General features: G+C 43.0%; 1 protein-coding gene across 1 annotated transcript in view; it reads right to left on the bottom strand.

Annotated features, from left to right (window-relative positions):
* Nucleotides 1–14192, bottom strand: part of ADAMTSL4 (ADAMTS like 4) — a 189411-nt gene extending 175219 nt beyond the window's left edge. The window contains exon 1 of the mRNA XM_075330945.1: nucleotides 13905–14192. The gene's annotated coding sequence lies outside the window, so the exon portion shown is untranslated. The remainder of the gene's footprint in view (nucleotides 1–13904) is intronic.
* Between the last annotated feature and the right edge of the window lie 547 nt (nucleotides 14193–14739).

Here is a 14739-nt window from a genome sequence, read left to right as displayed (position 1 = left end):
TTTAAGAATGGATTTTAACACTATAACACTAAATGTCAGCACAAAATGACCAGTCAAACCAAGCTCAGAGGCTCAGTGAACACTCGGTGTGGCCGAGCACTTAAGTGCACCTTGCCACCTACTTTACAGAACAGAGGATGAGATAGATGCTAAACAAGAAGATCAGAAGATGCCCTGAACTGCCCAGCCACGCCAAGGTGTACCAAGTGAATGTGCTTGGTTTGAACAGTCATTTTGTGCTGATAATATTTTTCAATCGTATCAGCCATGCTTATAGACATAGTACAGAATGATGCCTACGTTATACCACCCTGGCCACTGGTGAACACAGACCAAAAAGGGCCACTGAGCAAAAACAGTATATGGGCCCTTTTCAGTCCAACAACTCATCAAAATTCACAATTCCTCCAGCATTAGAGGTGGAAACGGGCCCCCTTACCTCTTAGGCCCCAAGTTGCACTAATGATATGTCTGGCCCTGACCCTGGCTTTTATTAACTTCAGAGGTCAATCATTTCTTTACGCTGTTGCCTTGAGGGCCATCCAGCTGGACCATAATAACATCACCTTTTGGTCAACATTGACCAAATGGACCACATACTTTCGAGAAGGAGCAGCTTCCGAACTAAAATTGATTTTCCTCCTAATTCCAAACCAGCCTTGATGGTAAATTTTCCAATATTAGCAAAATTCCAGTAGACGTGAATGGTCTACACGTGAACTTAGCAACAGTTTGGAAACCTCCTGGCTTACTGTCTCAGGCCCTGTTCACATATCCGAATGATTGTCTATTCTTTTTGGGAACGGTCAAAAGGAATAATCGCATTGATATCAGCCGCGGTAAATATCACTGTAGATACTGATACAGGAGGTCCGCAGTGGAGATGTAGTGTTGGGTATCAACAGTTTCCGAACTTCAAGACTGTCCAAGGTACATAAGTTAAAGTCCAGCCTTCGTTGAAAGGCCAAAGGTGCAAACCATAACTAACAAAATGAAAGGTTTCTTTTGTTGGATATTCGATTTAATCTTAAACGATGGACAGAAATTTCCCCATAAATGACATTTATCACCAATCTACAAATTATATAATAACTGATTTGGCTACTGCTACCTCCACCGATCCCAAAGTCTACTGTGTAAATGAAGCAGTAGTGAGCATGTGCAGCTCTAGTACCGAGTAGTGGTTGAAGTAGTAGTGAGCATGTGCAGCTCTGGCAGTAGTGGTTGCACATGCTCACTACTGCTTTGGGACCCTCACTCTCTTGATCTCCCCTGGAGATCATACAACAGTCATCTATCCTGGGACACCCCTTTATTTTCTTTTAAAGATTCTGTTACCTTTTATAAAGGCCTAAAGGTAGCCATACACCATCAACAGGTGTCTAACAGTGGTACATCTCCCCTAAGTACTAAAGGATTGGGCATCAAAATTCAACATGCTCAATCATTTTTTTTTCCTTCCATCATTTTCCAAGAGAAGAGTCAGAACCTTACAAGTTTGGTATGGTGGCATTGGACAACTGGAAGGGTCAATATCAGCTGACATGTCACCAAGAAATCACAGCCAGAAAAAAATTGAAGTATGAGATGTTGGGAAGAAGGAAAATGTTGCTGTCTGGGGTAAATGTTGCTGTCTGGGGTAAATGTTACTGTCTGGGATAAATGTTGCTGTCTGGGGTAAATGTTGTATGGCATAAATGTTTCTCTATGAGATAAATATTGCTGTATTAGATAAATGTTGCTGTCTGGGGTAAATGTTGCTGTCTGGGGTAAATGTTGCTGTCTGGGGTAAATGTTGCTGTATAGGATAAATGTTGCTGTCTGGGATAAATGTTGCTGTCTGGGATAAATGTTGCTGTCTGGGGTAAATGTTGCTGTCTGGGGTAAATGTTGCTGTCTGGAGTAAATATTGCTGTCTGGGGTAAATGTTGCTGTCTGGGGTAAATGTTGCTGTATGGGATAAATGTCGCTGTCTGGGATAAATGTTGCTGTCTGGGATAAATGTTGCTGTCTGGGATAAATGTTGCTGTCTGGGATAAATGTTGCTGTCTGGGATAAATGTTGCTGTCTGGGATAAATGTTGCTGTCTGGGATAAATGTTGCTGTCTGGGGTAAATGTTGCTGTATGGGATAAATGTCGCTGTCTGGGATAAATGTTGCTGTCTGGGATAAATGTTGCTGTCTGGGATAAATGTTGCTGTCTGGGATAAATGTCGCTGTCTGGGATAAATGTTGCTGTCTGGGATAAATGTTGCTGTATGGGATAAATGTTGCTGTCTGGGATAAATGTTGCTGTCTGGGGTAAATGTTGCTGTCTGGGGTAAATGTTGCTGTCTGGGGTAAATGTTGCTGTCTGGGATAAATGTTGCTGTCTGGGGTAAATGTTACTGTCTGGGGTAAATGTTGCTGTCTGGGATAAATGTTGCTGTCTGGGGTAAATGTTGCTGTCTGGGATAAATGTTGCTGTCTGGGGTAAATGTTGCTGTCTGGGGTAAATGTTGCTGTCTGGGATAAATGTTGCTGTATAGGATAAATGTTGCTGTCTGGGGTAAATGTTGCTGTCTGGGGTAAATGTTGCTGTCTGGGGTAAATGTTGCTGTCTGGGATAAATGTTGCTGTCTGGGGTAAATGTTGCTGTTTAGGATAAATGTTGCTGTCTGTTGTAAATGTTGCTGTCTGGGGTAAATGTTGCTGTCTGGGGTAAATGTTGCTGTCTGGGGTAAATGTTGCTGTATTGGGTAAATGTTGCTGTCTGGGATAAATGTTGCTGTCTGGGATAAATGTTGCTGTCTGGGGTAAATGTTGCTGTCTGGGGTAAATGTTGCTGTCTGGGAAAAATGTTGCTGTCTGGGGTAAATGTTGCTGTCTGGGGTAAATGTTGCTGTCTGGGGTAAATGTTGCTGTCTGGGGTAAATGTTGCTGTATAGGATAAATGTTGCTGTCTGGGGTAAATGTTGCTGTCTGGGGTAAATGTTGCTGTATTGGTTAAGTATTGCTTTATGGGATAAATGTCGCTGTCTGGGATAAATGTTGCTGTCTGGGATAAATGTTGTTGTCTGGGATAAATGTTGCTTTATGGGGTAAATGTTGCTGTCTGGGGTAAATGTTGCTGTCTGGGATAAATGTTGCTGTCTGGGATAAATGTTGCTGTCTGGGATAAATGTTGCTGTCTGGGATAAATGTTGCTGTCTGGGGTAAATGTTGCTGTCTGGGGTAAATGTTGCTGTCTGGGATAAATGTTGCTGTATAGGATAAATGTTGCTGTCTGGGGTAAATGTTGCTGTCTGGGGTAAATGTTGCTGTCTGGGGTAAATGTTGCTGTCTGGGATAAATGTTGCTGTCTGGGGTAAATGTTGCTGTTTAGGATAAATGTTGCTGTCTGTTGTAAATGTTGCTGTCTGGGGTAAATGTTGCTGTCTGGGGTAAATGTTGCTGTCTGGGGTAAATGTTGCTGTATTGGGTAAATGTTGCTGTCTGGGATAAATGTTGCTGTCTGGGATAAATGTTGCTGTCTGGGGTAAATGTTGCTGTCTGGGGTAAATGTTGCTGTCTGGGATAAATGTTGCTGTCTGGGGTAAATGTTGCTGTCTGGGGTAAATGTTGCTGTCTGGGGTAAATGTTGCTGTCTGGGGTAAATGTTGCTGTATAGGATAAATGTTGCTGTCTGGGGTAAATGTTGCTGTCTGGGGTAAATGTTGCTGTATTGGTTAAGTATTGCTTTATGGGATAAATGTCGCTGTCTGGGATAAATGTTGCTGTCTGGGATAAATGTTGCTGTCTGGGATAAATGTTGCTGTCTGGGATAAATGTTGTTGTCTGGGATAAATGTTGCTTTATGGGGTAAATGTTGCTGTCTGGGGTAAATGTTGCTGTCTGGGATAAATGTTGCTGTCTGGGATAAATGTTGCTGTCTGGGATAAATGTTGCTGTCTGGGGTAAATGTTGCTGTCTGGGGTAAATGTTGCTGTCTGGGGTAAATGTTGCTGTCTGAGGTAAATGTTGCTGTCTGGAATAAATGTTGCTGTCTGGGGTAAATGTTGCTGTCTGGAATAAATGTTGCTGTCTGGGGTAAATGTTGCTGTCTGGGGTAAATGTTGCTGTCTGGGATAAATGTTGCTGTCTGGAATAAATGTTGCTGTCTGGGGTAAATGTTGCTGTCTGGGGTAAATGTTGCTGTATAGGATAAATGTTGCTGTCTGGGGTAAATGTTGCTGTATGGGATAAATGTTGCTGTCTGGGATAAATGTTGCTGTATGGGATAAATGTTGCTGTATGGGATAAGTGTTGCTGTATGGGATAAATGTTGCTGTATGGGATAAATGTTGCTGTCTGGGGTAAATGTTGCTGTCTGGGGTAAATGTTGCTGTATGGGATAAATGTTGCTGTCTGGGATAAATGTTGCTGTCTGGGATAAATGTTGCTGTCTGGGGTAAATGTTGCTGTCTGGGGTAAATGTTGCTGTCTGGGGTAAATGTTGCTGTATGGGATAAATGTTGCTGTCTGGGGTAAATGTTGCTGTCTGGGGTAAATGTTGCTTTATGGGATAAATGTTGCTGTCTGGGGTAAATGTTGCTGTCTGGGGTAAATGTTGCTGTCTGGGATAAATGTTGCTGTCTGGGGTAAATGTTGCTGTCTGGGGTAAATGTTGCTGTCTGGGGTAAATGTTGCTGTCTGGGATAAATGTTGCTGTCTGGGGTAAATGTTGCTTTATGGGATAAATGTTGCTGTCTAGGGTAAAGGTTGCTGTCTGGGGTAAATGTTGCTGTCTGGGGTAAATGTTGCTGTCTGGGGTAAATGTTGCTTTATGGGATAAATGTTGCTGTCTGGGGTAAATGTTGCTGTCTGGGATAAATGTTGCTGTCTGGGGTAAATGTTGCTGTCTGGGGTAAATGTTGCTTTATGGGATAAATGTTGCTGTCTGGGGTAAATGTTGCTGTCTGGGGTAAATGTTGCTTTATGGGATAAATGTTGCTCTCTGGGGTAAATGTTGCTGTCTGGGGTAAATGTTGCTGTCTGGGGTAAATGTTGCTGTCTGGGGTAAATGTTGCTTTATGGGATAAATGTTGCTGTCTGGGATAAATGTTGCTGTCTGGGATAAATGTTGCTGTCTGGGGTAAATGTTGCTGTCTGGGGTAAATGTTGCTGTCTGGGATAAATGTTGCTGTCTGGGGAAAATGTTGCTGTCTGGGGTAAATATTGCTGTCTGGGGTAAATGTTGCTGTTGGGGTAAATGTTGCTGTCTGGGGTAAATGTTGCTGTCTGGGATAAATGTTGCTGTCTGGGGTAAATGTTGCTGTTTAGGATAAATGTTGCTGTCTGGGGTAAATGTTGCTGTCTGGGATAAATGTTGCTGTCTGGGGTAAATATTGCTGTCTGGGGTAAATGTTGCTGTCTGGGGTAAATGTTGCTGTATAGGATAAATGTTGCTGTCTGGGATAAATGTTGCTGTCTGGGGTAAATGTTGCTGTCTGGGATAAATGTTGCTGTCTGGGGTAAATGTTGCTGTCTGGGATAAATGTTGCTGTCTGGGATAAATGGTGCTGTATAGGATAAATGTTGCTGTATTGGGTAAATGTTGCTGTCTGGGATAAATGTTGCTGTCTGGGGTAAATGTTGCTGTCTGGGGTAAATGTTGCTGTCTGGGGTAAATGTTGCTGTATAGCATAAATGTTGCTGTCTGGGGTAAATGTTGCTGTCTGGGATAAATGTTGCTGTCTGGGGTAAATGTTGCTGTATAGGATAAATGTTGCTGTCTGGGATAAATGTTGCTGTCTGGGGTAAATGTTGCTGTCTGGGATAAATGTTGCTGTCTGGGTAAATGTTGCTGTCTGGGATAAATGTTGCTGTATGGGGTAAATGTTGCTGTCTGGGATAAATGTTGCTGTCTGGGATAAATGTTGCTGTATAGGATAAATGTTGCTGTCTGGGATAAATGTTGCTGTTTGGGGTAAATGTTGCTGTCTGGGGTAAATGCTGCTGTCTGGGGTAAATGTTGCTGTATAGGATAAATGTTGCTGTCTGGGATAAATGTTGCTGTCTGGGGTAAATGTTGCTGTCTGGGGTAAATGTTGCTGTCTGGGGTAAATGTTGCTGTCTGGGATAAATGTTGCTGTATGGGATAAATGTTGCTGTCTGGGGTAAATGTTGCTGTCTGGGATAAATGTTGCTGTCTGGGATAAATGTTGCTGTCTGGGATAAATGTTGCTGTCTGGGGTAAATGTTGCTGTCTGGGATAAATGTTCCTGTCTGGGGTAAATGTTGCTGTCTGGGGTAAATGTTCCTGTCTGGGGTAAATGTTGCTGTCTGGGGTAAATGTTGCTGTATGGGATAAATGTTGCTGTCTGGGGTAAATGTTGCTGTATGGGATAAATGTTGCTGTCTGGGATAAATGTTGCGGTCTGGGGTAAATGTTGCTGTCTGGGATAAATGTTGCTGTCTGGGATAAATGTTCCTGTCTGGGGTAAATGTTGCTGTCTGGGGTAAATGTTCCTGTCTGGGGTAAATATTGCTGTCTGGGGTAAATGTTGCTGTCTGGGGTAAATGTTCCTGTCTGGGGTAAATGTTGCTGTCTGGGGTAAATGTTGCTGTCTGGGGTAAATGTTGCTGTATGGGATAAATGTTGCTGTCTGGGATAAATGTTGCTGTCTGGGATAAATGTTGCTGTCTGGGGTAAATGTTGCTGTCTGGGATAAATGTTGCTGTCTGGGATAAATGTTGGTGTCTGGGATAAATGTTGCTGTCTGGGGTAAATGTTGCTGTCTGGGATAAATGTTGCTGTCTGGGATAAATGTTGCTGTCTGGGGTAAATGTTGCTGTCTGGGATAAATGTTGCTGTCTGGGGTAAATGTTGCTGTCTGGGATAAATGTTGCTGTCTGGGATAAATGTTGCTGTCTGGGATAAATGTTGCTGTCTGGGGTAAATGTTGCTGTCTGGGGTAAATGTTGCTTTATGGGATAAATGTTGCTGTCTGGGGTAAATGTTGCTGTCTGGGGTAAATGTTGCTGTTGGGGTAAATGTTGCTGTCTGGGGTAAATGTTGCTGTCTGGGATAAATGTTGCTGTCTGGGATAAATGTTGCTGTCTGGGGTAAATGTTGCTGTTTAGGATAAATGTTGCTGTCTGGGGTAAATGTTGCTGTCTGGGATAAATGTTGCTGTCTGGGGTAAATATTGCTGTCTGGGGTAAATGTTGCTGTCTTGGGTAAATGTTGCTGTATGGGATAAATGTTGCTTTATGGGATAAATGTTGCTGTCTGGGGTAAATGTTGCTGTCTGGGGTAAATGTTGCTTTATGGGATAAATGTTGCTGTCTGGGGAAAATGTTGCTGTCTGGGGTAAATGTTGCTGTCTGGGGTAAATGTTGCTGTCTGGGATAAATGTTGCTGTCTGGGGTAAATGTTGCTGTCTGGGATAAATGTTGCTGTCTGGGATAAATGTTGCTGTCTGGGGTAAATGTTGCTGTCTGGGATAAATGTTGCTGTCTGGGGTAAATGTTGCTGTCTGGGATAAATGTTGCTGTCTGGGGTAAATGTTGCTGTCTGGGGTAAATGTTGCTGTCTGGGATAAATGTTGCTGTCTGGGTAAATGTTGCTGTCTGGGATAAATGTTGCTGTATGGGGTAAATGTTGCTGTCTGGGATAAATGTTGCTGTCTGGGATAAATGTTGCTGTATAGGATAAATGTTGCTGTCTGGGATAAATGTTGCTGTTTGGGGTAAATGTTGCTGTCTGGGGTAAATGCTGCTGTCTGGGGTAAATGTTGCTGTATAGGATAAATGTTGCTGTCTGGGATAAATGTTGCTGTCTGGGGTAAATGTTGCTGTCTGGGGTAAATGTTGCTGTCTGGGGTAAATGTTGCTGTCTGGGATAAATGTTGCTGTATGGGATAAATGTTGCTGTCTGGGGTAAATGTTGCTGTCTGGGATAAATGTTGCTGTCTGGGATAAATGTTGCTGTCTGGGATAAATGTTGCTGTCTGGGGTAAATGTTGCTGTCTGGGATAAATGTTCCTGTCTGGGGTAAATGTTGCTGTCTGGGGTAAATGTTCCTGTCTGGGGTAAATGTTGCTGTCTGGGGTAAATGTTGCTGTATGGGATAAATGTTGCTGTCTGGGGTAAATGTTGCTGTATGGGATAAATGTTGCTGTCTGGGATAAATGTTGCGGTCTGGGGTAAATGTTGCTGTCTGGGATAAATGTTGCTGTCTGGGATAAATGTTCCTGTCTGGGGTAAATGTTGCTGTCTGGGGTAAATGTTCCTGTCTGGGGTAAATATTGCTGTCTGGGGTAAATGTTGCTGTCTGGGGTAAATGTTCCTGTCTGGGGTAAATGTTGCTGTCTGGGGTAAATGTTGCTGTCTGGGGTAAATGTTGCTGTATGGGATAAATGTTGCTGTCTGGGATAAATGTTGCTGTCTGGGATAAATGTTGCTGTCTGGGGTAAATGTTGCTGTCTGGGATAAATGTTGCTGTCTGGGATAAATGTTGGTGTCTGGGATAAATGTTGCTGTCTGGGGTAAATGTTGCTGTCTGGGATAAATGTTGCTGTCTGGGATAAATGTTGCTGTCTGGGGTAAATGTTGCTGTCTGGGATAAATGTTGCTGTCTGGGGTAAATGTTGCTGTCTGGGATAAATGTTGCTGTCTGGGATAAATGTTGCTGTCTGGGATAAATGTTGCTGTCTGGGGTAAATGTTGCTGTCTGGGGTAAATGTTGCTTTATGGGATAAATGTTGCTGTCTGGGGTAAATGTTGCTGTCTGGGGTAAATGTTGCTGTTGGGGTAAATGTTGCTGTCTGGGGTAAATGTTGCTGTCTGGGATAAATGTTGCTGTCTGGGGTAAATGTTGCTGTTTAGGATAAATGTTGCTGTCTGGGGTAAATGTTGCTGTCTGGGATAAATGTTGCTGTCTGGGGTAAATATTGCTGTCTGGGGTAAATGTTGCTGTCTGGGGTAAATGTTGCTGTATGGGATAAATGTTGCTTTATGGGATAAATGTTGCTGTCTGGGGTAAATGTTGCTGTCTGGGGTAAATGTTGCTTTATGGGATAAATGTTGCTGTCTGGGGAAAATGTTGCTGTCTGGGGTAAATGTTGCTGTCTGGGGTAAATGTTGCTGTCTGGGATAAATGTTGCTGTCTGGGGTAAATGTTGCTGTCTGGGATAAATGTTGCTGTCTGGGATAAATGTTGCTGTCTGGGGTAAATGTTGCTGTCTGGGATAAATGTTGCTGTCTGGGGTAAATGTTGCTGTCTGGGATAAATGTTGCTGTCTGGGGTAAATGTTGCTGTCTGGGATAAATGTTGCTGTCTGGGATAAATGTTGCTGTCTGGGGTAAATGTTGCTGTCTGGGATAAATGTTACTGTCTGGGATAAATGTTGCTGTCTGGGATAAATGTTGCTGTCTGGGATAAATGTTGCTGTCTGGGGTAAATGTTGCTGTCTGGGATAAATGTTGCTGTCTGGGATAAATGTTGCTGTCTGGGGTAAATGTTGCTGTATGGGATAAATGTTGCTGTATGGGATAAATGTTACTGTCTGGGATAAATGTTGCTGTCTGGGGTAAATGTTGCTGTATGGGATAAATGTTGCTGTCTGGGATAAATGTTCCTGTCTGGGGTAAATGTTGCTGTCTGGGGTAAATGTTCCTGTCTGGGGTAAATATTGCTGTCTGGGGTAAATGTTGCTGTCTGGGGTAAATGTTCCTGTCTGGGGTAAATGTTGCTGTCTGGGGTAAATGTTGCTGTCTGGGGTAAATGTTGCTGTATGGGATAAATGTTGCTGTCTGGGATAAATGTTGCTGTCTGGGATAAATGTTGCTGTCTGGGGTAAATGTTGCTGTCTGGGATAAATGTTGCTGTCTGGGATAAATGTTGTTGTCTGGGATAAATGTTGCTGTCTGGGGTAAATGTTGCTGTCTGGGATAAATGTTGCTGTCTGGGATAAATGTTGCTGTCTGGGGTAAATGTTGCTGTCTGGGGTAAATGTTGCTTTATGGGATAAATGTTGCTGTCTGGGGTAAATGTTGCTGTCTGGGGTAAATGTTGCTGTTGGGGTAAATGTTGCTGTCTGGGGTAAATGTTGCTGTCTGGGATAAATGTTGCTGTCTGGGGTAAATGTTGCTGTTTAGGATAAATGTTGCTGTCTGGGGTAAATGTTGCTGTCTGGGATAAATGTTGCTGTCTGGGGTAAATATTGCTGTCTGGGGTAAATGTTGCTGTATGGGATAAATGTTGCTTTATGGGATAAATGTTGCTGTCTGGGGTAAATGTTGCTGTCTGGGGTAAATGTTGCTTTATGGGATAAATGTTGCTGTCTGTGGAAAATGTTGCTGTCTGGGGTAAATGTTGCTGTATGGGATAAGTGTTGCTGTCTGGGATAAATGTTGCTGTCTGGGGTAAATGTTGCTGTCTGGGATAAATGTTGCTGTCTGGGATAAATGTTGCTGTCTGGGGTAAATGTTGCTGTCTGGGGTAAATGTTGCTGTCTGGGATAAATGTTGCTGTCTGGGGTAAATGTTGCTGTCTGGGATAAATGTAGCTGTCTGGGATAAATGTTGCTGTCTGGGGTAAATGTTGCTGTCTGGGATAAATGTTTCTGTCTGGGATAAATGTTGCTGTCTGGGGTAAATGTTGCTGTCTGGGATAAATGTTGCTGTCTGGGGTAAATGTTGCTGTTTAGGATAAATGTTGCTGTCTGGGGTAAATGTTGCTGTCTGGGATAAATGTTGCTGTCTGGGGTAAATATTGCTGTCTGGGGTAAATGTTGCTGTATGGGATAAATGTTGCTTTATGGGATAAATGTTGCTGTCTGGGGTAAATGTTGCTGTCTGGGGTAAATGTTGCTTTATGGGATAAATGTTGCTGTCTGTGGAAAATGTTGCTGTCTGGGGTAAATGTTGCTGTATGGGATAAATGTTGCTGTCTGGGATAAATGTTGCTGTCTGGGGTAAATGTTGCTGTCTGGGATAAATGTTGCTGTCTGGGATAAATGTTGCTGTCTGGGGTAAATGTTGCTGTCTGGGATAAATGTTGCTGTCTGGGGTAAATGTTGCTGTCTGGGATAAATGTTGCTGTCTGGGATAAATGTTGCTGTCTGGGGTAAATGTTGCTGTCTGGGATAAATGTTACTGTCTGGGATAAATGTTGCTGTCTGGGATAAATGTTGCTGTCTGGGGTAAATGTTGCTGTCTGGGATAAATGTTGCTGTCTGGGATAAATGTTGCTGTCTGGGGTAAATGTTGCTGTATGGGATAAATGTTGCTGTATGGGATAAATGTTACTGTCTGGGATAAATGTTGCTGTCTGGGGTAAATGTTGCTGTATGGGATAAATGTTGCTGTCTGGGATAAATGTTGCTGTCTGGGGTAAATGTTGCTGTCTGGGATAAATGTTGCTGTCTGGGGTAAATGTTGCTGTCTGGGATAAATGTTGCTGTCTGGGATAAATGTTGCTGTCTGGGATAAATGTTGCTGTCTGGGATAAATGTTGCTGTATGGGATAAATGTTACTGTCTGGGATAAATGTTGCTGTCTGGGGTAAATGTTGCTGTCTGGGATAAATGTTGCTGTCTGGGATAAATGTTGCTGTATGGGATAAATGTTACTGTCTGGGATAAATGTTGCTGTCTGGGGTAAATGTTGCTGTATGGGATAAATGTTGCTGTCTGGGATAAATGTTGCTGTCTGGGATAAATGTTGCTGTCTGGGGTAAATGTTGCTGTCTGGGATAAATGTTGCTGTCTGGGGTAAATGTTGCTGTCTGGGATAAATGTTGCTGTCTGGGATAAATGTTGCTGTCTGGGATAAATGTTGCTGTCTGGGGTAAATGTTGCTGTCTGGGGTAAATGTTGCTGTCTGGGATAAATGTTGCTGTCTGGGATAAATGTTGCTGTCTGGGATAAATGTTGCTGTCTGGGATAAATGTTGCTGTCTGGGATAAATGTTGCTGTCTGGGGTAAATGTTGCTGTCTGGGATAAATGTTGCTGTCTGGGATAAATGTTGCTGTCTGGGGTAAATGTTGCTGTATGGGATAAATGTTGCTGTATGGGATAAATGTTACTGTCTGGGATAAATGTTGCTGTCTGGGGTAAATGTTGCTGTATGGGATAAATGTTGCTGTCTGGGATAAATGTTGCTGTCTGGGGTAAATGTTGCTTTATGGGATAAATGTTGCTGTCTGGGGTAAATGTTGCTGTCTTGGATAAATGTTGCTGTCTGGGGTAAATGTTGCTGTCTGGGGTAAATGTTGCTTTATGGGATAAATGTTGCTGTCTGGGGTAAATGTTGCTTTATGGGATAAATGTTGCTGTCTGGGATAAATGTTGCTGTCTGGGATAAATGTTACTGTACGGGATAAATGTTGCTGTATTGGATAAGTATTGCTTTATGGGATAAATGTTGCTGTCTGGGATAAATGTTGCTGTCTGGGGTAAATGTTGCTGTATGGGATAAATGTTGCTGTCTGGGATAAATGTTGCTGTCTGGGGTAAATGTTGCTTTATGGGATAAATGTTGCTGTCTGGGGTAAATGTTGCTGTCTTGGATAAATGTTGCTGTCTGGGGTAAATGTTGCTGTCTGGGGTAAATGTTGCTTTATGGGATAAATGTTGCTGTCTGGGGTAAATGTTGCTTTATGGGATAAATGTTGCTGTCTGGGATAAATGTTGCTGTCTGGGATAAATGTTACTGTACGGGATAAATGTTGCTGTATTGGATAAGTATTGCTTTATGGGATAAATGTTGCTGTCTGGGGTAAATGTTGCTGTCTGGGATAAATGTTGCTGTCTGGGGTAAATGTTACTGTCTGGGATAAATGTTGCTGTCTGGGGTAAATGTTGCTGTCTGGGATAAATGTTGCTGTCTGGGGTAAATGTTACTGTCTGGGATAAATGTTGCTGTCTGGGGTAAATGTTGCTGTCTGGGGTAAATGTTACTGTCTGGGATAAATGTTGCTGTCTGGGGTAAATGTTGCTGTATGGGATAAATGTTACTGTCTGGGATAAATGTTGCTGTCTGGGATAAATGTTGCTGTATGGGATAAATGTTGCTGTCTGGGATAAATGTTGCTGTCTGGGGTAAATGTTGCTGTCTGGGATAAATGTTGCTGTCTGGGGTAAATGTTGCTGTCTGGGGTAAATGTTGCTGTCTGGGGTAAATGTTGCTGTCTGGGGTAAATGTTGCTTTATGGGATAAATGTTGCTGTCTGGGGTAAATGTTGCTGTATGGGATAAATGTTGCTGTATGGGATAAATGTTGCTGTCTGGGGTAAATGTTGCTTTATGGGATAAATGTTGCTGTCTGGGGTAAATGTTGCTTTATGGGATAAATGTTGCTGTCTGGGGTAAATGTTGCTGTCTGGGGTAAATGTTGCTGTCTGGGATAAAGTTATCCTTCAATAAACGTGGTACCTGGCAACTTTTGGGCTATTATGGAGGATATTGATTAAGCAGGAGGAGTGAAAATTAGCAATAAATTACAGTTGTGCCATTTTGATTCATTTGACCCCTATAGGAATTTTATCATTCCTTGGATGTCACTTAATGACCCAAAAATAATCACTCCTGGAATATTTTTGTCATTTTTGGGCATAAATGTAAAATGACCCAAAGAATATTAATTAATTAGATCTATGGTTCTCGTATTATTGATTAGGTAATTTTTTTCGGACACTATTTTACAATATTGATCACTCAGTAGATGATGTACACCCTCATTCTAGCAAACCGTTGTAAGACTACAGTTCCCAGCATGCCCTCCTGGACATGCTGAGAGTTGTAGTTTCACATCACATCTTCAGGACCATATATCAAAATTGATCATAAATGTATGGGGCCAATTTCATCCCCCAACCTTCCAGACTTTGCACCATTCTGTAAATGAGCAGATGTCACGAGAAGCTCCTGTGCCTTACCTTCTGAGCAGGAGGGGTCTGATGTGTCGTCGTCTTCTTCTTCTTGTAAATAGTTAAAAACAAAAAGTATCCAGGAGGATCCGAGAGATACAAGGAGGGATCAGAGCCTGTCCTCCAGCCCTGACATTGTCACATCCAGCCTGGTGTCTTCTCTCACCTCCTGCCCCAAGAAAGTCCTACAACATTCCCAGCACAATCCAGCTGGAGAACAGTGAGCCAGTCCCCAAACCCAGGCACCTCCCTCTCCTCTCCTCTCCTCTCCTCCTGATCAATTTCACTCCCCTCTGGAATGCAATCCCTAATTCTGCAGTTTGCCAGTTGTATCCATGTTTCTCCCCCTTCCCCAGCCCAATCTGCCTGGTGGGCTTGTGAGCCTCCAGACTATAGTGCAGCAGCACTCCCCCACCTCCCCCTCTGACAGCTCCTGCACTTCCATGTGCTCCAGCCTCCCACCCCTCACACACCCCCTGCTACAGTCAGAGTATTGATCACCGCCAGCCTAATTACAGCCAAGCCCACCAAGACCTCCCCGATGTGTAGTCACTGGGGGGTATAGACAATGCGTGTCTATATCCCCAGGCATAATGTCCCCTGGATGCCTCCTTAATCAGAAATACCTGGGGAACGCAAGTATTGGTCTTCCTTAAGTGCCCCCAGAAAACAATGAATGCCCCCCTAGAACTCGTTTTAGAAATAGTAGGGCCACCTTAAATGTCGTAGTACAAGTTGTCAGTGTATTAATACCTCCTACGTGTCCCCCAAAAACAAGTAAAATCCTCTTATACTACCTTTAGAAATAGTAGTGCCACCTTAAATGTCGTAGTACGAGTTACCT

This window comes from Anomaloglossus baeobatrachus, chromosome 12 (assembly GCF_048569485.1).
Source record: "Anomaloglossus baeobatrachus isolate aAnoBae1 chromosome 12, aAnoBae1.hap1, whole genome shotgun sequence".
Lineage (NCBI taxonomy): Eukaryota > Metazoa > Chordata > Amphibia > Anura > Aromobatidae > Anomaloglossus > Anomaloglossus baeobatrachus.
This window is presented reverse-complemented; position numbering and strand designations above follow the sequence as displayed.